Here is a 24422-nt window from a genome sequence, read left to right on the forward strand (position 1 = left end):
CCACAGATGAATGGTGTGGCAGAGAGGCCTAATCGGACTTTGTTGGACATGGTTCGTTCCATGATGAGTCGAGCTTCGCTACCAATCTCATTTTGGGGGTATGCCTTAGAGATTGTTGCACATATCCTTAATCTAGTCCCTACCAAGAAGGTTGCCAAAACACCTCACGAGATGTGGACCAGAAAAGTTCCCAATCTAGACCACATCAAGATTTGGGGTTGCGAGGCTTTCATGAGGCGCGAGACTCACGATAAGCTCGAACCTCGAAGTGAGAGGTGTATTTTCATCGGCTACCCACAGAAATCCTTTGGTTACCTGTTCTACAGACCTAGTGATAATGTGGTCTTTGTAGCAAGGATAGGAGTCTTTCGCGAGAGAGAGTTCATAAGCCAAGGAAACAGTGGGAGGCAAATTGACCTTGAAGAAGTTCAAGAGTCAAGTGGTGAAGGAACCTCAAACCCTAGCAATCAACCTGAGGAGGAAACTCCTATTGATCCGACTAACGAGCCTGTACCTCTGAGGCGTTCCACGAGAGTTAGGAATGCACCTGAGCATTACTATGGTTTTCATACTATTGCGGAAGGTGATACACTTATCAGTGATAATACACTGGTAAGTCTGGATGAACCTAACAGCTACACGGAAGCCATGTCAGGCCCTGAGGTTGCTAAATGGAAAGAGGCTATGGACATCAAGATACAGTCCATGTATGACAATCAAGTTTGGAACTTGGTTGACAATGTACCAGGTCGTAAGACAGTCGGGTGCAAATGGATCTTCAAGAAGAAGACCGACATGGATGGTAACGTACACACTTATAAGGCGCGACTAGTTGCAAAGGGCTTTTCTCAAACTTCGGGAGTTGATTATGATGAGACCTTTTCACCAGTAGCAAATGGATGTCAAAAACCGCTTTCCTTAATGGAAAGTTGGCTGAGGATGTTTAAACGAGTCAGCCAGAGGGTTTTGTCCGTACAGAGTACCCTAATAGAGTGTGTAAGCTTGAGAAATCCATCTATGGATTGAAACAAGCACCTTGCAGATGGAATCTTTGTTTCGATGAGAAAGTCAAAGAGTTTGACTTTTCGAGGATCGAAGATGAATCCGGTGTATATGTCAAGGCTAGTGGGAGTATAGTTAGCTTTTTGGTATTGTATGTGGATGGCATACTACTCATAGGAAATGACATCCCAACTCTGCAGGAAGTAAAGTCATGGCTTGGGAAGTGTTTCGCTATGAAGGACCTTGGTGAAGCTGCCTATATCCTAGGGATAAGGATTTTGACAGACAGGAGTAAAAGAATAATTGGACTTAGTCAGAATAGCTACTTGGATAAGGTGCTGAATAGGTTCAGCATACAGAATTGCAAGAAAGGAGAGTTAACGATCCAGAGTAACGCCAGATTGAGTAAGACTAAGAGCCCGAGTACAGAGGTCGAGATAGTTGAGATGAGTCGAGTACCGCATGCTTCCGATGTAGGCTTGATCATGTATGCTATGACTTGTACTAGTCCTGATTTGGCCTTTTCTTTGAGCATGGTCACCAGATATCCGGGGAACCCTAGGAAGGCTCACTGGACTGCGGTAAGAACATTCTCAAGTACATGCGGAGGACTATGGACTGGGTCCTTACCCTCGATGGGAGTTATGACTTGAGAGTAGTATGGTATAGTGATGCTAACTTCCAGTTTGATAGGGATAATTTCCGCTCTCAATCAGGCTGGGTCTTTACCTTAAACAGAGGAGCAACTTCTTGTAAAAGTTCCAAGCAGGAGACAGTGGCTGATTCAACTTGCGAATCAGGGTATATAGCAGCAAGCGAGGCAGAAAAGGAGGCTATATGGCTAAAGAACTTCATTGGAAACCTTGGAGTTGTACCAGCTATAAAGGAGCCAATGGAAATTTTCTGTGATAGTGAAAGTGCAGTTGCTTTAGCCAATGAACCAAGGGATCACGGAAGATCCACACACATCGATAGAAAATATCATTTGATCAGACATAGAATAGAAGAAGGACTCCTCGTGGCAAAGACGGTATCATCAGATGAGAACCCAGCAAATCCCCTCAAGAAGGGACTGGGTAGGGTTAAGCATCTTCAGCATCTGAGGCGCATAGGGCTAAAGGATGATATTAGTTTTAGAAATTAGATAGCTTTGAAATTTGTAAAGTGTAATTGACATTTGATGATAAATAAAAGTTGTTGTTTATTTATACGTAAAGTGTTGCTACCTTCTGCCAATCGTTTACTATCATTTCATTTTGCATGTTTTGACTTCCAGAATTGTCACAACTAGCATTCTAGCTAGGAAATTATGTACTCTTGTAAACATTATCTACTGTAAACTCGTAAACACTAATTCATGTTATGCTTGAAATTCAACCTATGGAAGCACATTCAAACTTAGATTCATCAAGTAAACTTGAAAACCCTAGAAATCCCGGTTTAAGTCCATTATGGATTAGGATTTCCTTATTGGGCCTAATGGGCCAATAAACTTCCAATGTGACTATTTTGGGCTTAGAACTCGTAATTGGGCTTTAATTCAACCCACTTTCATAAAATTTAACATTTTGGGCCATAATGGGCCTAAAATGAAATAAATTACCTTAATGGGCCTTGTTTGGCCATAACAAATCCAATAAGCCCTAATGGGCCATAAAACTCATTCTTTTATGCAATTTGGGCCGTAAACTACCCTAAGGGTCCAATGGGCCGAAAACCATCAATTTGGGCTTCATATTATGGACTCTAGCACAAAAGGCCCAAGCCTTTCTTTCCCTTCTCTCTCTCTCTCCCTCTCGGCCCAACTACAAGAAAAAAGGGAGAATAGTTGACTTTTAAGGTTGCCACCTCACTATTACACTTCATACTCCCATGCGAGACCCAACATGCATCCAAGCTAGTCATTCACCACTCTCTCTCCCCTCTCTTCTTCTACTCTCGGCCGAGGATCACCAAAACACACACACATCACAACAAACTCTCTCAAATTCTCTCAAGACTCATCCATATTCTTCATCCAAAATTCTCAAAACTTTTGCTTGTGTTTCAAGAGGTTTTCACAAGATAATCATCATTCTTGAGCTTCTTAAGTTCGAAATCAACTCTAGGAGGCTTGCTAGGACCAAAAATCCCCTTCACACCTTCTTCAAAACCGAAGAAACTAAGCAAAGGTGAGTTCATACCCCTCTATTTTCGGTTTTCGTATTATTTATGGGGGTGAATACAAGTAAAATGTGAAGATCTATGTGTATTTGTATCTTATGTGTGATTTCTTGTGTTTTTGTGGTAAATATGTGCTAAAAATGAAAGATATTTCGAGATCTATAGTTCAAGAAGGAAAAATATGTGATCTAGGTCATATTTCACTTAACATGTCAAGATAAACTACTATACAAGCTTTAAAATAACACATTACAACATAAAACTCATTATTGGACTATTTTTGTCAAATAAACAAAAGTTTGGGAAAAAGTTGTCATTTACGGTTTTTACAAGGATCAAAATGTCAAAACGGTTAAAATGGAAGTTTCTATGAACATTATGTTTTTCAAAGGACTAAAAATGAAATTTGTAGCTTATTGGGCTAAAATTTTGGGCTTTTCGACCCATAGGCCCATAGTTGCGAAAAATATGGTTTAAGGGGGGCTGAACTGGTAAATTTCTCAAAACAGTGGGTAGAAAGTAAATAAATCTATTTCTGGGTTAAAATGACCTTATTTGCTAAAAAGGATTGAAAATGCAAAGATTTTGGATTTTGGGTAAAAAGTGTAGAAATTGCGAAAAGTGTGAATTAAAATGCAAGTCTTTTAACTAAAGCGTTGAAACTTTCTAAAAATTTACTTTTGGACTTAAAACATTATTTAAATAAGTGTTTGGGTCAAAAATGTCATGGAAAATAGTTTAAGGACCTAATATGTCATTTTTTTATAAAAAGGACTAAAATTGCCAACTTTACCAAAATAAGGGGCTGAATAGGTCAAACTAATGTTTTTGGTCAATTATGTTAATAATAAAATAATTGGGTCAAAATATACAAAACTTTATAACTTATGGGTTTTTAATAGAAAAATAACTATTTTTATAAATCTATGAATCATTATAAAACAAATTCGTGATTTTTTTACGACATATCGATTAAACAACTCGCAACATTAATACTATACAAAACAAGTAAACATTCTAATGGTTGGGCTTGAGAGATTCTAATCATGGTTATTGGGCCTTCGTGACTCATTAACATGACTTTTGGGCCCAACATAAATAATACATGTTATTGGGCCTCCTGTGACCCAATTACATGCTTAAGGGACCCTTAATAGTTTTTACATGCTATTAGGCCTCAGTGGCCCATTAGCATTACTAGTAAGGTCCAAATAAATCATATGTGAAATGGGCCAACACGCTTTTCATACACTCGACAGCCTCAAATAACATACGAAATTAGTAGGGCCTAGTAGTCATCTTCTCCTCGTCTGTTAGGCTTACCTTCTCTTCAAGTAAACTAAAATCAGGTCATTAATCAAGGTTAATCAAATTCATGTGGACTAAGTGAGTAATAACGGGTCACACCAATAAGTTTCGGTCATAGTCTGTAGTTGTAATCAAAGTCTCCTGGAGGGAGAGCGAGAGTTTGTGTATAGATCTATACGGGGGTGACTCCCCCACACCTAAGTTGTTAGCTACAGTTAGACTCGGCCAGTCTAGGGTGACAAAATCTTAAGATCAAATTCCGGTGTTCATTAGAACGCCAAGACAGACGAACTAGTCATTATCATGCATGGTTATAACGACTCACGTAGAAATCCGATATCATTTAAGTAATCAAGGGAAATCATATTCATTCGATGTGACGATATAATAACGTAAAACCATCATAACTTTTTATCGGAAAACATCGGGTTTTCCGGGGAAACCAATCTTGCTCATTTGTACTTTCAAAAAGTATAATGCAAAACTTCTCATTCGATGTGACGATATAATAACGTAAAACCATCATAACTTTTTATCGGAAAACATCGGGTTTTCCGGGGAAACCAATCTTGCTCATTTGTACTTTCAAAAAGTATAATGCAAAACTTCTCATTTATTCATGTTTTGAAATCATTCACGCATATACTTATAGGATCATCACAACATTTTCAATAAAAGTCTTAATACATAAAATATCGGATTTTCTGGGTTTTACGAACGACGTAAACTATTTTACATCAAACACACTTATGAACTCACCAACATTATATATGTTGACCGTTTTCAAATAACTTGTATTCTCAGGTAATCGTTAGACATGGAAGCATCCAGTGTGTTGAAAGTTTCTTTTGTAGTTGCAAATCACCAAACACTTTATATTTTGGAATCATGTAATGTAAACCTTGTACTTGATGTAAACAATGCCAGTTGTACTATGTAATGTTTGGTGATGAATGTGTTATGTTTCATGTATATTAATTGTGATGATATTTCAATTTAAGTCACGCGAGCCCTCAGACGTTTACGCCGTCTCGGTCGGGGGTGTGACAGGTTGGTATCAGAGCTCTGTTTATAGTGAACTGGCATATCTAACCACACATTGATATGCAACTATAAACCCAACAAGGGACTAAATAACTCTGAACAAAACAAATAAAATGTGCTAATAAACACTCTTATTTGTGCGACTTTGAAAAATGAACATAATAACAAATCGAATAAGACGATTGGGAGAACCTGACATCTCCATTAAGCCAGGACTGTTCATAGTTGTATTAGGGATGAATATAGCCTGATCAACTACATTTCTTCAGAATACAACCATCACATGCCCTGGGGCGATCGTAATGGTCAGTAAACCTAAGGTATACCCTCTGGTTAAATAAGAGGAGAACATCAATCCAATTTTATAACAACTAAAAATATCTTAGGAATAATGATAGTTTCTTTATATACTCTCCTTACGTGTTCCTCATCACAATCACCATGGAAGAGGAGCATCAAGGCTTTCAGTTTCACTAGGTCTTGGTGGACCACGGAATAATTGAAGACGGCCCCGAGGAAAGACGAGGGGCAGCACACGACGTAGGACCCGAAGCGGAACAGGAAGAATATGTGGAAACTGATTACGAATATGATGAATCTGACCAGGAATTAGATGAAGAGAAGGACGTAGAGGAGGCACGTAGTGAACCCCACCTATCGAAAGCCCCATCAGATCCCCGCACGGTTCAGAAGGGTGATACAGACTATCTACGCTCTCTTGAGGAAGCAATTATCAGCCTCAAGCTTCAACTTTTCACGGCCGAAGCAAGGGCTGTACGAGCCGATAAAAGGGTAGAGGTAATCACCCAAGAGACGGATGAACTGGCTGAACTCCTGATACGTCAGCTCGACGATTGAGTGTCATCGTCATCTCTAATGTTAGGACTTGCTCTACTACATGCTATATAGGCCTCATCGTAAGAGGAACAAGTTGTATCTTTCGTCAGTATTATGTTACATGATCCATGTTATGTACTACCGACTCCATGTTGAAGTGATTACACTACTCATAGAGTCATTATACTGCCGAAATTTGTACCCTTATGTATGCTCCTATGAGCAAATTTTCATGTATCAAGTACGGATATTATTAATGGAAATTATTTGTGGCGAGAAGGTCGTTCGCCTTCATCTCCCTAATCACGAAACCCTAATTATATACGGAGACAAACCCAGTACGAACCTTCGTCTTATCTCGTGCATTAAGGCACAAAAGTATCTACAAAAGAAGGACTTGGCGTTTCTGGCACACATAGTGGAGAAGTCCAAGGAAGAGGTCAATATTCGAGACATCCCAGTGGCTTGCGACTTCCCGGACGTCTTTCCCGAAGATCTTCCGGGGATACCCCCAGAAAGACAAGTCGAGTTCCAAATTGACCTGGTACCGGGAGCTACGCCCATTGCCAAATCACCCTATAGGTTGGCTCCTGCGGAGATGCAAGAACTATCAAGCCAACTCAGCGAGCTCTTGAGTAAAGGATTCATCCGACCTAGCTTCTCACCCTGGGGAGCTGCGGTCCTTTTTGTTAAGAAGAAGGACGGATCCTTTAGGATGTGTATCGATTATAGAGAGCTGAATAAGATCACTATCAAAAATCGCTACCCACTTCCACGAATCGACGATCTGTTCAACCAGCTCCATGGAGCAAATTACTTCTCTAAGATAGATATGCGGTCTGACTACCACCAGCTCAAGGTCCGGGAAGAGGATATTCCCAAAACAGCTTTCCGAACCCGCTATGGACATTATGAATTCGTTGTAATGCCCTTCGGTCTAACGAATGCCCCTGCCGCATTCATGGACCTGATAAATCGAGTCTGCCGACCATTCCTCGACAATTTTGTCATCGTTTTCATCGACAATATTCTAGTCTATTCTCGAAGTGAAGAGGAGCATGGCCGACATCTCCGATTAATCTTGGAAACCCTACAAACTGCAAAGTTATATGCAAAACTCTCTAAATGTGAGTTCTGGCTCCGTAGCGTAAACTTTTTAGGTCATGTTGTCAGCCAAGAAGGGATACATGTGGACCCTTCTAAGATCAAAGCCATAGAAGGATGGGCAGTCCCAGCGACACCCACATAAATTCGTCAATTTTTAGGTCTCGCAGGCCATTACAGGAGATTCATTCAGAACTTCTCCAAAACAGCCAAGCCACTTACCATGCTTACACAAAAGGGCGTGCCATTTGAATGGACAGAAAAGCAGGAGGTTGCCTTCCGAACTCTGAAGCGAGCTCTCTGTAGTGCACTAGTACTATCACTACTAGAGGGAACAGAGGACTTCGTAGTTTACCGTGATGCTTTGAATCAGGGTTTAGGCTGTGTACTCATGCAGCGTGGTAAGGTGATAGCTTATGCATCCCGACAACTAAAGACACATGAGGTGAATTATACCACCCATGATCTCGAATTGGGAGCTGTGGTCTTCGCCTTGAAAATTTGGAGGCACTACCTTTATGGTACCAAGTGCACCATTTTCACCGACCACAAGAGTCTCCAGCACATTTTAAATCAAAAGGATTTAGACATGAGGCACTGAAGATGGGTTGAGCTGCTAAACGATTATGAGTGCGAAATCAAGTACCACCCAGGCAAGGCTAACATGGTAGCTGATGCCTTGAGTCGGAAAGAATACTCAAATCGTCGTGTGAAGACTCTTTCAATAACCATCCAATCCCATCTGTCCTCACAAATCAAAGCAGCCCAGTTCGACGCCATAAAGACAGAAAACAGAACGAGCGAAGCGTTACGTGGAATGGAAAAGAACTTCGAAGTCAAGGAGGACGGAACATATTATTTCATGAACCGAATTTGGGTCCCTAAACTTGGGGGATTCAGAGAAGTAGTCATGAATGAAACTCATAAGACACGATACTCCATCCATCCAGGGTCAGATAAAATGTACCTGGATGTCAAGGAATGCTATTGGTGGCCTAACATGAAGGCAGAGATTGCCACATACGTTAGCAAGTGCCTCACTTGTGCTAAAGTGAATGTAGAGTATCAAAAGCCCCCGGGACTGTTACAACACCCGGTAATACCCGAGTGAAAATGGGAAAGGATTACTATGGACTTTGTGACCAAATTACCGAAGACAACAGATGGATTGGATACCATATAGGTAATAGTCGACAGGTTGACAAAATCCGCCCATTTCCTGCCAATAAAGGAGACATACAAGATGGAGCGACTAACAAGAATCTACATTAAGGGAATTGTGAGACTCCATGGAGTACCAATATTGATCATCTCAAATCGAGATAGTAGGTTCACTTCACGCTTTTGGCAATCGCTACAGAAGGCTATGGGGACAGAACTCGACATGAGCACTGCTTACCACCCACAGACGGATGGTCAAAGTAAGCGAACCATTCAAACGCTTGAGGATATTCTTCGAGCGTGTGTCATAGACTTTGGAAGGTCGTGGGATACCCACATACCTTTAATTGAGTTTTCGTACAACAACAGTTATCACACAAGCATCAAAGTTGCTCCTTCCGAAGCATTATATGGTCGTAAATGTAGATCACCATTGTGTTGGACAGAGGTAGGCGACACCCAACTGGCAAGAGGGCAGACACCAAACAATGCATTAATAGGACCAGAAATCATACGCGAAACGACAGAGAAAATAGTTCAAATCAAAGCTCGACTTCAAGCATCACGCGACCGACAGAAGAGCTACGCTGATAAACGGTGAAAGCCCTTGGAATTTCAAGTCTCTCCCTGGAAAAGTCTCTCCCTGGAAAGGGGTGATCCGTTTCGGGAAACGGGGAAAACTAAACTCACGGTATATTGGACCATTCGAGATTCTTGCCCGAATCAGTCCCGTGGCTTATAGACTGCAGCTACCTACCGAACTCAGTAATGTACACCCCATGTTTCATGTATCCAATTTGAAGAAGTGCTTATCCGACGAAACTCTCGTCATTCCGTTAGAAGAAATCGAAATCAACGAGAATCTCTTGTTGATCGAGGAACCAGTTGAAATCATGGACAGGGAGGTGAAGCGTACTAAGCAAAACCGCATTCCAATAGTGAAGGTTCGGTGGAACGCGAAACGTGGACCGGAATTCACATGGGAACGTGAAGACCAGATGAAGCAAAAGTACCCTCACCTATTCTCGCATTCTCAAATCTAGCTTCAAAAAGAATTTCGAGACGAAATTCCCTCTAGCGGGGGGATGATGTCACAACTAGCATTCTAGCTAGGAAATTTTGTACTCTTGTAAACATTATCTACTGTAAACTCGTAAACCCTAATTCATGTTATGCTTGAAATTCAACCTATGGAAGCACATTCAAACTTAGATTCATCAAGTAAAGTTGAAAACCCTAGAAATCCCGGTTTAAGTCCATTATGGATTAGGATTTCCTTATTGGGCCTAATGGGCCAATAAACTTCCAATGTGACTATTTTGGGCTTAGAACTCGTGATTGGGCTCTAATTCAACCCACGTTCATAAAATTTAACATTTTAGGCCATAATGGGCCTAAAATGAAATAAATTACCTTAATGAGCCTTGTTGGGCCATAACAAATCCAATAATCCCTAATGGGCCATAAAACTCATTCTTTTATGCAATTTGGGTCGTAAACTACCCTAAGGGTCTAATGGGCCGAAAACCATCAATTTGGGCTTCATATTATGTACTCTAGCACAAAAGGCCCAAGCCTTTCTTTCCCTTCTCTCTCTCTAGGCCCAACTACAAAAAAAAGGAGAACAGTTGACTTTTAAGGTTGCCACCTCACTATTACACTTCATACTCCCATGCGAGACCCAATATATATCCAAGCTAGTCATTCACCACTCTTTCTCCCCTCTCTTCTTCTACTCTCGGCCGAGGATCACCAAAACACACACACATCACAACAAACTCTCTCAAATTCTCTCAAGACTCATCCATATTCTTCATCCAAAATTCTCAAAACTTTTGCTTGTGTTTCAAGAGGTTTTCAAAAGAAAATCATCATTCTTGAGCTTCTTAATTTCGAAATCAACTCTAGGAGGCTTGCTAGGACCAAAAATCTCCTTCATACCTTCTTCAAAACCGAAGCAACTAAGCAAAGGTGAGTTCATACCCCTCTATTTTCGGTTTTCATATGATTTATGGGGGAGAATACAAGTAAAATGTGAAGATCTATGTGTATTTGTATGTTATGTTTCACTTTAAAATAACACACTACAACATAAAACTCATTATTGGACTATTTTCGTCAAATAAACAAAAGTTTGGGAAAAAGTTGTCATCCACGGTTTTTAGAAGGCTCAAAATGTCAAAACGGTAAAAATGGAAGTTTCTATGAACATTATGTTTTTCAAAGGACTAAAAATGAAATTTGTAGCTTATTGGGCTAAAATTTTGGGCTTTTCGACCCATAGGCCCATAGTTGCAAAAAATATGGTTTAAGGGGGGCTGAAATGGTAAATTTCTCAAAACATTGGGTAGAAAAGTACATAAATATATTTCTGGGGTTAAAATGACCTTATTTGCTAAAAAGGATTGAAAATGCAAAGATTTTGGATTTTGGGTAAAAAGTGTAAAAATTGCAAAAAGTGTGAATTAAAATGCAAGTCTTTTAACTAAAGGATTGAAACTTTCTAAAAATTTACTTTTGGACTTAAAACATTATTTAAATAAGTGTTTGGGTCAAAAATGTCAAGGAAAATAGTTCAAGGACTTAATATGTCATTTTTTTATAAAAAGGACTAAAATTGCCAACTTTAACAAAATAAGTGGCTGAATAGGTCAAGCTAATATTTTTTGTCAATTGTGTTAATAATAAAATAATTTGGTCAAAATATACAAAACTTTATAACTTATGGGTTTTAAATAGAAAAATAACTATTTTTATAAATCTATGAATCATTATAAAACAAATTCGTGATTTTTTTACGACATATCGATTAAACAACTCGCAACATTAATACTATACAAAACAAGTAAACATTCTAATGGTTGGGCTTGAGAGATTCTAATCATGGTTATTGGGCCTTCGTGACTCATTAACATGACTTTTGGGCGCAACATAAATAATACATGTTATTGGGCCTCCTGTGACCCAATTACATGCTTAAGGGACCCTCAATGGTTTTTACATGCTATTGGGCCTCAGTGGCCCATTAGCATTACTAGTAAGGTCCAAATAAATCATATGCGAAATGGGCCAACGCGCTTTTCGTATACTCGACAGCCTCAAATAACATACGAACTTAGTAGGGCCTAGTAGTCCTCTTCTCCTCGTCTGTTAGGCTTACCTTCTCTTCAAGTAAACTAAAATCAAGTCATTAATCAAGGTTAATCAAATTCATGTGGACTAAGTGAGTAATAATGGGTGACATTAATAAGTGTCGGTCGTACTCTGTAGTTGTAATCAAAGTCTCCTGGAGGGAGAGCGAGATTTTGTGTATAGATCTATACGGGGGTGACTCCCCCACACCTAAGTTGTTCGCTACAGTTAAACTCGGCCAGTCTAGGGTGACAAAATCTTAACATCAAACTTTTTATCGATGTGACGATACAATAACGTAAAACCATCATAACTTTTTATCGGAAAACATCGGGTTTTCCGGGGAAACCAATCTTGCTCATTTGTACTTTCAAAAACTATAATGCAAAACTTCTCATTTATTCATGTTTTGAAATCATTCACGCATATACTTACAGGATCATCACAACATTTTCAAGAAAAGTCTTAATACAGAAAATATCAGTTTTTCTGGGTTTACGAACGACATAAACTATTTTACATCAAACACACTTATGAACTCACCAACATTATATATGTTGACCGTTTTCAAATATGTAATGTTTGGTGATGAAAGTTTCTTTTGTAGTTGCTAATCACCAAACACTTTATATTTTGGAATCATGTAATGTAAACCTTGTACTTGATGTAAACAATGCCAGTTGTACTATGTAATGTTTGGTGATGAATGTGTTATGTTTCATGTATATTCATTGTGATGATATTTCAATTTAAGTCACGCGAGCCCTCGGACGTTTCCGCCGTCTGGTTCGGGGGTGTGACAAGAATAATTATGTTATGGTATATCATATTATTCAAATTCTCCACAGTCGGTCATATGTTGGAAGTAGATATGAATCAAGACTGTCATGAAGCTGGATTATAGATGTCTAAAGTGTTGGACATAGCAAGGGTTGCTACAACATTCATAAGTGCTCATAAGTTCTGAGTATTGGATTCAACCCACGCTCACTTGTATCACTTCATGGAATTGATCTCGAGTGATCGTGAGACGATAATATCATATAAGTCTTCAAACCTAGAGTATGAGTTGTTGACTATGAGTTGGTTATACATTGATTGTACGAAAACGCATTGGTAACTCGATGTTATAAAACGTGCCTTTGTGTATAATTTAACAAGTAGTAGAACAAGCATATGAGTCGAACTTTATATGTTCCTTCTTGGATTAGAAGCAACATTTGGGCCCCTCGATGATTTTGTTGTGACCTATGTACCGGACCCGGTCAGAAGTAAATTTATGTGTGCGATTATGTTCTATGTCAAACAAATCGGAAATCGGGAAACAAACTGTTGGACAACAAATACGACATTGTTCCATGTATTTGTCCGGCTGATATCTAGAACAGAGGATTATATGATCACTTATCTTAAATGGCGTATCATCATCATCTCAATTCCGCAAGACTTTGAAATAGCTATGATTACTAATCGGATCCTAAATTCATTCTTGCAGTTATAGTTATTAGACTTATCCAAGTGGGAGACTGTTGGATTAGGTGTCTAAGTTCATAACTATTTCTGGAATGTACTTGACCCTGTTGGCATGGTCCATTTGGGTTGCATGGCATTGCAACACTTAGATAGACTAAATGAGAGAAAGGACTTATGGCTTATTAATATATTATAAGTTCTAATATAATAATAATAATATTATTTAATTAGTATTGATCAAGAATTAATTTAGAATTAATTTGGTGATCAAAAAGGAGACTAATTAAATATATGGGGTTGATTGTGTAAATCATCCATTCTTTTATAGTAGGCTAATGATCCATGGTTTATTAAGTTGGGATAAAACCCATAAGGTGCTCCATGGATAGTCCATGGAGGTTACAAACCCATGGATCATGGAATATGAAAACCCATGTCAATTAGGGTTTACATGGTGTAACCCTACTTGTGACACAACTATAAAAGGACCCCATGGGCTACCAAAATCGGCACTATGTGTAGAACAAGAGGGCTAGCCGATTTTGAGTGAGTGTGGACTTCTCTCAAAGTTATTCCAAGTGTTTTGGTGTTGTGTGAAACATTTGAGGCATCACACTTGAGGTGCTAGGCTCACAAGGTTGTCAAGGAATCCAAGCAACAAGAAAGGTATGTTCTCCTACTAGCTTTTATGTTTCAAAGTTCCCCATGCCATGCTAGTTAGGTTAAGAACCTTGGAAATTAAATTTGCATGTATCTTAGTAAAACATAGATCCAAGGTTTCTAGGGTTGCATGTACACCTTAGAAGTGTTAAAATGCTCAAAACCCTTCAGTTCCTTGGTCTTAGAATAGACCAGTATATCATTAATAAACACAATGACTGACCGATCTAGCATCGGTCTGCAAACCCTGTTCATGGGTTCCATGAATATTTTTGGTGCATTGGTGAGCCTAAAAGGCTTGACCACAAACTCGTAATGACCATAACAATTCCTAAAGACCGTCTTCTACACATAATCATCCTCAATCCTCATCTGAGGATAGCATGAACGCATGTCAATCTTGGAGAACCAAGACGCACCCTGTAACTGGTCAAACAATTCATCAATCCTCAAAAGCAGATAATAGTTCTTCACATTTAGCTTTTTCAAGTCTCGATAATTGATGCACATCATGTAGGAGCCATCTTTCTTCTTCACAAACAGAATCGACGTTCCCCAGGGTGAACTAGTCGGTCTAATAAACCCCTTGTCTAACAGCTCATGCAGCTGTGTAGAAAACTCATGCGTCTCCGATGGGGCTAACTGATAAGGTGCCTTGGCTATCGGAGCCACACTTTGAACCAAATTAATACGAAACTCCACCTGACTCTCTAGAGGGACTCCAGGAAAGTCCTTCGGGAACACATCTGAATACTCTTGAACAATCGGCACATCATCAGTCGTCCTCTTTCTATCCTCCCTGGTTCCAATGCATAAGCCACAAAACCATAACAACCCTGTTGTAGATATCTCCTAGCTCTCGCAACCGAACAGAGATCTGGTCCACATTGAGCACCCTCACCATGAATACTAGTTCTCCCCTACTTGGGGTTTGAACCCGCACTAACTGGTGCCTGCAATCAATCATCGCCTCATTAGGGCTCAACCAATCCATCCATAAGATCACCTTCCTCTTACACAAAGGAATAGGAACCAAACAGATCGGATACCGCTCGCTAAATAACTCCATAACACAACCCCGATGAACCCTCGATACCCGCAATGGACGATCGTCAGTGATCCCTACCTCCAATGGATAATCAAGCTCCGCAGTAGAGTCGCAGAACCTCTTGTTGAGCGTAAGAGATACATAAATAACTAAAGCTAGAACACCGTTCACTAGGAACATCCCTAAATAACATCATAAATATAATAAGCATAAACATCCAAAAAATTAATGAAATAAGGAGAAATACATACCGGTAACCACATCTATCGATGCACGGGCCTCCTTGGCTAACAACTGGAAACCTCGGCTCCTTACAACTGGCACATCCGCCTTGCCCTAGCGGTTGTTGGTGATCATCAATGTAGTTGGATCAGGTGCTACCACCACTCCCCGCCAAACTCAGACAATGGGCGTTCTTATGTCCCCTCTGATTGCAATGAAAGCAAATCAGATCAGTCGCCGAGGTTCTGGGGAAGCCCTGTTAAAGTGATCGGTCTTGCCGTACTTGTAGAAGTTGGACCCACCCATCCTATAAACTCCATCATGCGCCTTGCCATACTGACCACAGCGGCCCCGACCCTACTGACCTCTCGAACACGACTCAACCACCTTGGGATTCTTACCCGAGCCCTACGATACTTGCACCTGAATAAACTTCCTCTTCCTCACTGTCTCCAGATCAATCTCCTACTCGCAAGCCCGAGCTATCATGTCCTCCAATGTCTTTCGGCTAGACATGCACACAAACTCTTGAATCTCATCCTTCAACATATCATTGTACCTAGCCTTCTTCATCTCCTCGTCCGCCACATCCTGCGGAACCATCAAAGCCCTCTCTCGAAACATGGTGGTAATCTCCGCGACTGACTCAGTAGTTTGGCGAAGGTCCTAGAACTCCGTCGCCAGCTCCTGAACCTTGATCATCTGTGTAAACCCATCTCTGAATCTCGTAACAAAATCATCCCAAGCCATTGCCTTAATAGACTCGCCTCCCAAGGTATGGCCTACCTCCTCCCACAAGTCATGGCCTCTATCTTTCAGAAGATAGGATGCAAGTCTGACCTTCGCCTCCTCGGGATAGAGGCTGGACCGAAAGGCATTCCCAATATCTGCCAACCACCCTCTGCTAGCAATGGGGTCCTTCCCGAAGAACTCAGGAGCCCCACATGCACTAAACTCTTAAAAATTCAAAGAGTGTCCACCAACCTTAACCACCATGCAGTACAGCATGCACGTAGATGCTCATCCATCAAATCCATAATGCCCACCTTGATCGAGCCAAAGATCATAGGAGTCTACTCCAAAATTCTACAAGTAATCTCAAACGAAATAAACTCTAGTATCTGATCATCCATGTGTCCGGCTCTAGAGCCCAAACCTGATCCCTCACCGGTGATGGGTTTTGAGCATTCTAACACTTCCTAAGTGTACATGCAACCCTAATAACCTTGGATCTATATTTGTCTAATAATCATGCAAAGTTGAATTCCAAGGTTATATTCCTATCTAGCATACATGGGGAACATTTTTTACCTTGTTGTTGATTATGATCCTTGAAACCTTGTGAGCCTAGCACCCCAAGTGTAATGCCTCAAATGCTTCACACAACACCAAATGCAAAGGAGTAAACTTTGAGAGAATCTTACACTTGCAAAATCGGCTCTAGCCCTCTTGTTTCTTAGTGTCGCCGATTTTGGTGGACAATGGGTTTCTTATATAGTGTTGACACATCTAGGGTTACACCATGTAAACCCTAATGTGTCATGACTCTTCATTTCCATGACCCATGGGTTTGTAACTCTCATGGAGCCTCCATGGAGCATCCTATGGGTGGAACCCAACTTGATAATCCATGGAGCCTCTTAGCCCACTATATAAGATATGGAAGATTTACATAATCTACCCATATATTTAATTAGTTATCTTTTGATCACTTAATTAATTCTAAATTAATTCTTGATCAAACTAATTAAATAATATTATTAATATATTAGAACTTATAATATATTAATAAACCATAAGTGTTATTTCTCTCATTTTAGTTTATCTAATTGCATGGTGCCATGCAACCCAAATGGACCATGCCGGGTCGGGTCAAGTACATACCAGAAATAGTTATGGACTTAGACACCTTATCCAACAGTCTCCCACTTGCATAAGTCTAATAACTATAACTGCAAGTATGACTTCAGGAACCGATCAGCAATCGTAGCTCTTTTCAAGGTTTCTCGGAACTGAGAAGATGATGATACGCCATTTCAGATAAGTGATCATATAATCCTCTGTTCTAGATATCAGCCGGACAAATACATGGAACAGTGTCTTACTTTGTGTCCAGCAGTTTGTTTCCCGATTTCCGATTTGTTTGACAAAGAACTTAATTGAACACATCAACTTAGTTCTGACCGGGCCCGGTACATAGGTCAAAACAAAATCATCGAGGGGCCCAGATATCAGCTTCTAATCCAAGAAGGAACAGATAAACTTCGACTCATATGTTTGTTCTACCACTCATTGAATTATACACAAAAGTACGTTTTATAACATCGAGTAACCAATGCGTTAACGTACAATCAATGCATAACCAACTCATAAGTAACAAATCATATCTCTAGGTTTGAAGACTTATATGATATTACCGTCTCACGATCACTCGAGATAAATTCCATGAAGTGATTCCAGTGAGCGTGGGTTGAGTTCAATGCTCAGAACTTATGAGCACTCATGAGTGTTGTAGCCATGTCCAATAACTTAGACCTCTGCAACCAATCATGACAGTCTTGATTCATACCTACTTCCGACATATTACCGACTGTGGAGGTTCGAATAATATGATATACCAAACATAATTATTCTGGAAGTCAAAACATGCAAAAGAAATATAGTAAACGATCGACAAGAGATAGCAACACTTTACTCATAAATAAAACACCTTTTATTCATCATCTAATGTCAATTACACTTTACAAATTTCAAGGTTATCTAACTACTAAATCTAATATCATCCTTCAGTCCTATGCTCCGAGCATGCTGGAGATGCTTAACCCGAGTCAGTCCCTTCGTGAGGGGATCTGCTAGATTCTCATCCGATGATACCCTCTTTGCCACGAGGAGTCCTTCTTCTATTTGATGTCTGATGAAATGGTATTTTCTGTCGATGTGTCTGGATCTCCCGTGATCCCTTGGTTCCTTGGCTAAGGCAACTGCACTTTCACTATCACATAAAATTTCCATTGGCTCTTTAATAGCTGGTACAACTCCAAGGTCTCCAATGAAGTTCTTCAGCCATATCGCCTCCTTTGCTGCCTCGCTAGCTGCTATATACTCTGATTTGCAAGTTGAATCAGCCACTGTCTCTTGCTTGGAACTCTTCCAAAAAATTGCTCCTCCATTTAAGGTAAAGACCCAGCCTGACTGAGAGCGGAAATTATCCCTATCAGTCTGAAAGCTAGCATCACTATACCCTACAACTCTCAAGTCTTCACTCCCACCGAGGGTAAGGACCCAGTCCTTAGTCCTCCGTAGGTACTTGAGGATATTCTTTACCGCAGTCCAGTGTGTTGTTTGATTCGGGCGCTACCCGATCGTTTGTTTCTCTTGCGCTCAGCAAGAGGTTTTCCGAGTCTTCGGGTATGTTGAATTGCCCTCTAGAGGTAGAGATTGCAGACGACCGTTCGGTGCGAGCATCGACGGTGTTCCGAGATTGTGTGCTGAGATTATTCGAGGAGCGCTACCTGGTGGACCTGGTTCCCATACCTTTGCGGGGGAACAAGGTCATTATTGGCATGGATTGGTTGAGCCCCAATGGGGCAGTGATCGACTGCGCGCAACAGTTGGTACGGATCAGGACCCCAAGTGGGGGAGAGCTGGTGATTCAGGGTGAGAGGCCACAGCGAGGACCAGCTTTATGTTCAGCAGCGAGAGCTAGGCGTTACCTTCAGCAGGGTTGCGCAGGTTATGTCGCCTACGTTAAGGATACACGGGAGGCGGGTAGGATTACGGTGGACGATGTGCCCGTGGTACGAGAGTTTGCGGACGTATTCCCCGAGGAGTTGCCTGGGATACCTCCGGAGCGACAGGTGGAGTTCAGGATCGACCTAGTCCCTGGTGCGGCTCCGATAGCCAAGGCACCGTATCGGTTGGCTCCTCCTGAGATGCAGGAGTTGTCTACACATCTTCAGGAGCTGTTAGACAAGGGTTTCATTCGACCGAGCAGTTCACCCTGGGGAGCCCCGATTCTGTTTGTGAAGAAGAAGGACGGGTCGCATCGGATGTGTATAAATTATCGGGAGCTGAATAAGGTAACGGTGAAGAACCGCTACCCACTCCCGAGGATTGACGACCTCTTTGACCAGCTACAGGGAGCATCTTGGTTCTCCAAGATTGATTTGCGTTCGGGGTATCATCAGATGAGGGTCAGAGAGGAGGATATGCAGAGGACTGCGTTTCGGACGCGTTATGGCCATTATGAGTTTGTGGTGATGCCATTCGGGCTCACCAATGCTCCTGCCGCGTTCATGGACCTAATGAACCGCGTGTGTAGACCGATGTTAGACCGGTCGGTGATAGTATTTATTGATGATATCTTGGTTTACTCCAAGACGCGAGAGCAGCATGAGGAGCATCTGCGAGAGGTTCTAGAGACCTTGAGGAGGGAGAACTTGTATGCCAAGTTCTCCAAGTGTGAGTTCTGGTTGTGCGAGGTGCAGTTTATTGGGCACCTTGTCAACCAGAACGGGATTTCGGTGGATCCGGCCAAGGTGGAGGCCGTGATGAGATGGGAGGTTCCGAAGTCTCCATCTGAGATTCGGAGTTTCCTGGGATTAGCTGGCTACTATCGGAGATTCATCCAGGATTTCTCTAAGATAACATTACCCCTGACCAGGCTAACGAGGAAGGTCGTGGTCTTTCGTTGGGGGCCTGAGCAGCAGGCAGCGTTTGAGGCTTTGAGACAGAGATTGTGCGAAGCGCCAATCTTAGCCCCGCCAGAGGGCGTGGAGGATTTTGTAGTATACTGTGACGCGTCCATTTCAAGTTTGGGCGCGGTATTGATGCAGAGAGGGCACGTCATCGCCTACGCGTCGAGGCAGCTGAAGCCTCACGAGGCGAACTACCCGACGCCTGATTTGGAGTTGGGGGCTGTTGTGTTCGCCCTCAAGATTTGGCGACATTACCTCTATGGGGTTCGTTGTATGATTTACACGGACCACAAGAGCTTGAGGTACCTCATGGATCAGCCGAATCTGAACATGAGGCAGCGTCGGTGGTTGGACGTGGTAGAGGATTATGACTGCGAGATCCTTTACCATCCGGGGAAGGCCAACATGGTGGCCGACGCGCTTAGCCGCAAGGCAGCGCCGATCAGAGGTATCTGCATGCGAATGACAGTGGTGACTCGGCTTTTGGAGCGGATTCGGGAGGCCCAACAGGAGGCCATGAAGGAGGAACATCGGAAGAGTGAGCGTATAGTGGATCAGGTTTCCTCCTTCGATTATGATAGCCGAGGGTTATTGACCCTTCACCGTAGGGTGTGGATCCCTTATCATGGAGGCGTGCGCCAGGTCCTGATGGAGGAGGCGCACAAATCCCGATTTTCCATCCATCCCAGAGCGAAGAAGATGTATAGGGATCTTCGTCCCGATTACTGGTGGCCCTGCATGAAGCGGGACATGGCATGGTATGTGGAGCGGTGCTTAACCTGCAGGAAGGTCAAGGCCGAGCACCAGAGACCGCACGGCAAGATGCAGTCGTTGGATATCCCGCTGTGGAAATGGGAAGCCATCACGATGGATTTCATCACCAAGCTTCCCAGGACCGCGCGGGGAGTGGATTCGATTTGGGTCATCGTCGATCGATTGACCAAGAGCGCCCACTTTATCCCGATTCAGGAGGGCATCTCGGCCGAGAAATTGGCCGATATCTACATCAGAGAGGTGGTGGCGCGGCACAGAGTGCCAGTTTCGGTGATTTCGGATAGGGATGTGCGATTCACTTCCAGGTTCTGGAAGAAGTTTCATGACGACCTGGGTACTCGTCTGCATTTTAGCACCGCCTTTCACCCGCAGACGGATGGCCAGAGCGAGCGGACCATTCAGACTCTGGAGAACATGCTGTGGGCGTGTGTTTTAGACTTTGGAGGTAGCTGGGATACCTACCTTCCGTTGGCTGAATTCTCGTATAATAATAGCTATCATGCGAGTATCGACCGTCCTCCCTTTGAGATGTTGTATGGGAGGAAGTGCAGGACCCCGATATGTTGGGTCGAGGTTGGACAGAGAGTGATGGGGAGCACCGAAGTGGTGCTCGAGACGACCGAGAGGATTCAGCAGGCTCGGAGCAGGCTTCAGACTCCTTAGAGTCGGCAGAAAAGTTATGCCGACAAGCGTCGATCAGACCTGGAGTTCCAGGTCGGGGATATGGTTCTCCTGAAGGTGTCGCCTTGGAAAGGTGTCATCCGATTCAGGAAGCGGGGCAAGTTAGGCCCCAGGTACATTGGTCCGTTCAGGGTATTAGCCCGGGTGGGCAAGATGGCGTATAGGTTTGATTTGCCGGCCGAGCTCAGACAAATACACAGCACTTTCCATGTTTCGCAGCTGCGGAAGTGCCTGGTGGACGACACTGCAGTGGTGCCTTTGGAGGACATTCAGGTTGATGACAGCCTAAATTACATCGAGCGGCCTGTAGCGATCCTCGACCGGAAGTCGAAGGATCTGAGGAACAAGAGAGTGGAACTCGTGAAGGTGCAATGGCAGCACCGGAAGGGGTCGGAGTGGACTTGGGAGCCGATGGATGAGATGATGATGCATTACCCCGAGCTGTTTCAGGAGCAAGCAGCAGACTTCGAGGACGAAGTCTAAAATAAGTGGGGGAGATTTGTAGCACCTGGTTCTTGGTACGTATTCTTTTATTTAAATCTTTGAGTATTTCGCATGTTTGGCCTTGGACTCGGCGAGTCAAAGGCTCGACTCGCCGAGTAGGAGCGGGAAGGGGCACGGGGTTTAAGTCGCGGACTCGCCGAGTCGGGTCCCGGACTCGGCGAGTAGCCTCTGTCTGGACAAAAACCCTAATCTGAGGGTTTGCACCCTATTTAAACAACCTTATGCAGCCCCCATCGCCCCTTTATACTTCCAGAAACCCCTCATATCAAACCCTAGCCGTTTTTGAGAAGATCTAAGACTTTTTGAGTGATTCTTGTGAGTTTTGACCTCAAGGAAGAAGGAAGAGCATAGAAGGATCAAGAGGGGACTGAAGGATTCGAGTTTGGTTCATCATTTGCAGTCTTTGGAAGGTATAAAGTCTGAACCTTGCTAATTCATTTGTTAGATCCCTCTTTGAGGTGATTTAGGGTTTTTATAAGCCATTTTTGGTGGCCAACCATGTTTGCAAACATGGTTGGGGGTTTGTGCTTCTGTATCATGTCGTTTTATGAGTCACAAGTCAGATCTAGGTTGCTTTTGCACCCAAGGAAGGCCCCATGCAACAAAAGAACCATTTTAGAGCCTTTTAAGCTCTAATGTCCCATGCATGCACGTAAAGTTTGTAACTTTACGTGCTAGATCGAGTCCAGGGGTTGGGATCTATCGTTTGGTCAAGTGTTGTTCATCTGAAATCGAAGTTTTAGTAAGGGGATGAGACCGACTCGGCGAGTCCATTCTTGGACTCGGCGAGTCTAAGGGTTTTGCCCTTTCTGTTGAGGGTCAAAAGAACCCAGTTGAGTGTGGAAAGGTTTTAAGGGGGTCCCAGGGAGTGACCCAACGTTCTGGACTAAGCCATTGTGTTGGAAGTTCATGGGACTCGGCGAGTGCATGAACAGACTCGGCGAGTCCAAGGCAATCTCCTTAGAACTCGGCGAGTTGTTCATCAACTCGACGAGTTGAGGATAGATCTGGTTCATCAGATAAAGGCCAACTCGACGAGTTGTTCATCAACTCGGCGAGTCGGATGAGTTTTCATGGGGCGTTCGAATGAGAGAAGAACTCGTCGAGTTGACGGCCCAACTCGACGAGTAGGGTCACGGATGAGGACGAGTAGAGAGTGAGGGACTCGGCGAGTTGACGGCCCAACTCGGCGAGTCGGGTCAACTGGAAGTTGACTTTGACTTTGCCTTGACTTGGTTGGGGGTAAATGGTCATTTTACCCTAAGTATAGAGATCAGTTTCTAACTGAGTGTTTATGGGGTTTGTAGCCGGAGGATTTCCGGAGCAGCAGCGGACGGAGGTTTCCCGCACAGATTATCAGCAGCCACTTGTACGAGGTGAGTTACCTTCCAGTAGGGGTGGGTCTATGGCCACAATGCCGGCCCACCAATGAGGAGTATTTAGAAGATGATTGTCTTTGTGATAATTATCTTGGTTTGGTTATGAGTTATATCTGTATGATATGTTACGTGCATGATAAGGATAGTTTCCCTGATTGTGTTGTATGTTAGTGGTAGGGGTGGAATAGTCCCCAGTTACCGGTTGAAAGATACCGATGAATGGTTACCGGTTGAAAGATACTGATGAATGGTTACCGGTTGAAAGATACCGATGATATTGTATGGTATGTGGTATGATGGGGGAACTCACTAAGCTTTGTGCTTACGGTTTCAGTTTTGGTTTCAGGTACCTCTTCGTCTAAGGGGAAGGAGCCGGCGGCGTAGCATGGCATCACACACACACATGATTTTCCGCATGGTGTTCTCTGGGATTGTACTCTGATATGACATTTGTTTATGTTGTGGGTTTCAAACATGATACTTGGTTTTTTGAGATGACGTGTTTATACAATATTTTCTAATAAATGTTTTATGAATTAATTAATCAAAAATGAAATTTTTGGGCTTGAATTTTGGGATGTTACATCCTTCATAGAGAAACACTTCCCAAGCCAGGACTTAACTTCTTGCAGAGTTGGGATGTCATTTCCTATGAGTAGTATGTCATCCACATACAATACCAAAAAGCTAACTATACTCCCACTAGCCTTGACATATACACAAGATTCATCTTCACTCCTAGAAAAGCCAAATTCTTTGACTTTCTCATCAAAGCAAAGATTCCATCTGCGAGGTGCTTGCTTTAACCCATAAATGGATTTCCCAAGCTTACACACGTTATTAGGGTACTCTGTACTGACAAAACCCTCTGGATGACTCATGTAAACATCCTCAGCCAACTTTCCATTAAGGAAAGCGGTTTTGACATCCATTTGCCATATTTCATAGTCATGAAATGCAGCTATGGCTAACAGAACCCTAATAGACTTAATCTTGGCTACTGGAGAAAAGGTCTCATCATAATCAACTCCCGGAGTTTGTGAGAAACCCTTTGCAACCAGTCGTGCCTTATAAGTGTGTACATTACCATCCATGTCGGTCTTCTTCTTGAAGATCCATTTGCACCCTACAGTCTTACGACCTGGTACATTCTCAACCAAGTTCCAAACTTGATTGTCATACATGGACTGTGTCTCGCTGTCCATTGCCTCTTTCCACTTGGCTGACTCAGGG

Source organism: Lactuca virosa, chromosome 5 (assembly GCF_052849685.1).
Source record: "Lactuca virosa cultivar CGN04683 chromosome 5, Lactuca_virosa_CGN04683_v6, whole genome shotgun sequence".
In the NCBI taxonomy this organism is placed as follows: Eukaryota; Viridiplantae; Streptophyta; class Magnoliopsida; order Asterales; family Asteraceae; genus Lactuca; species Lactuca virosa.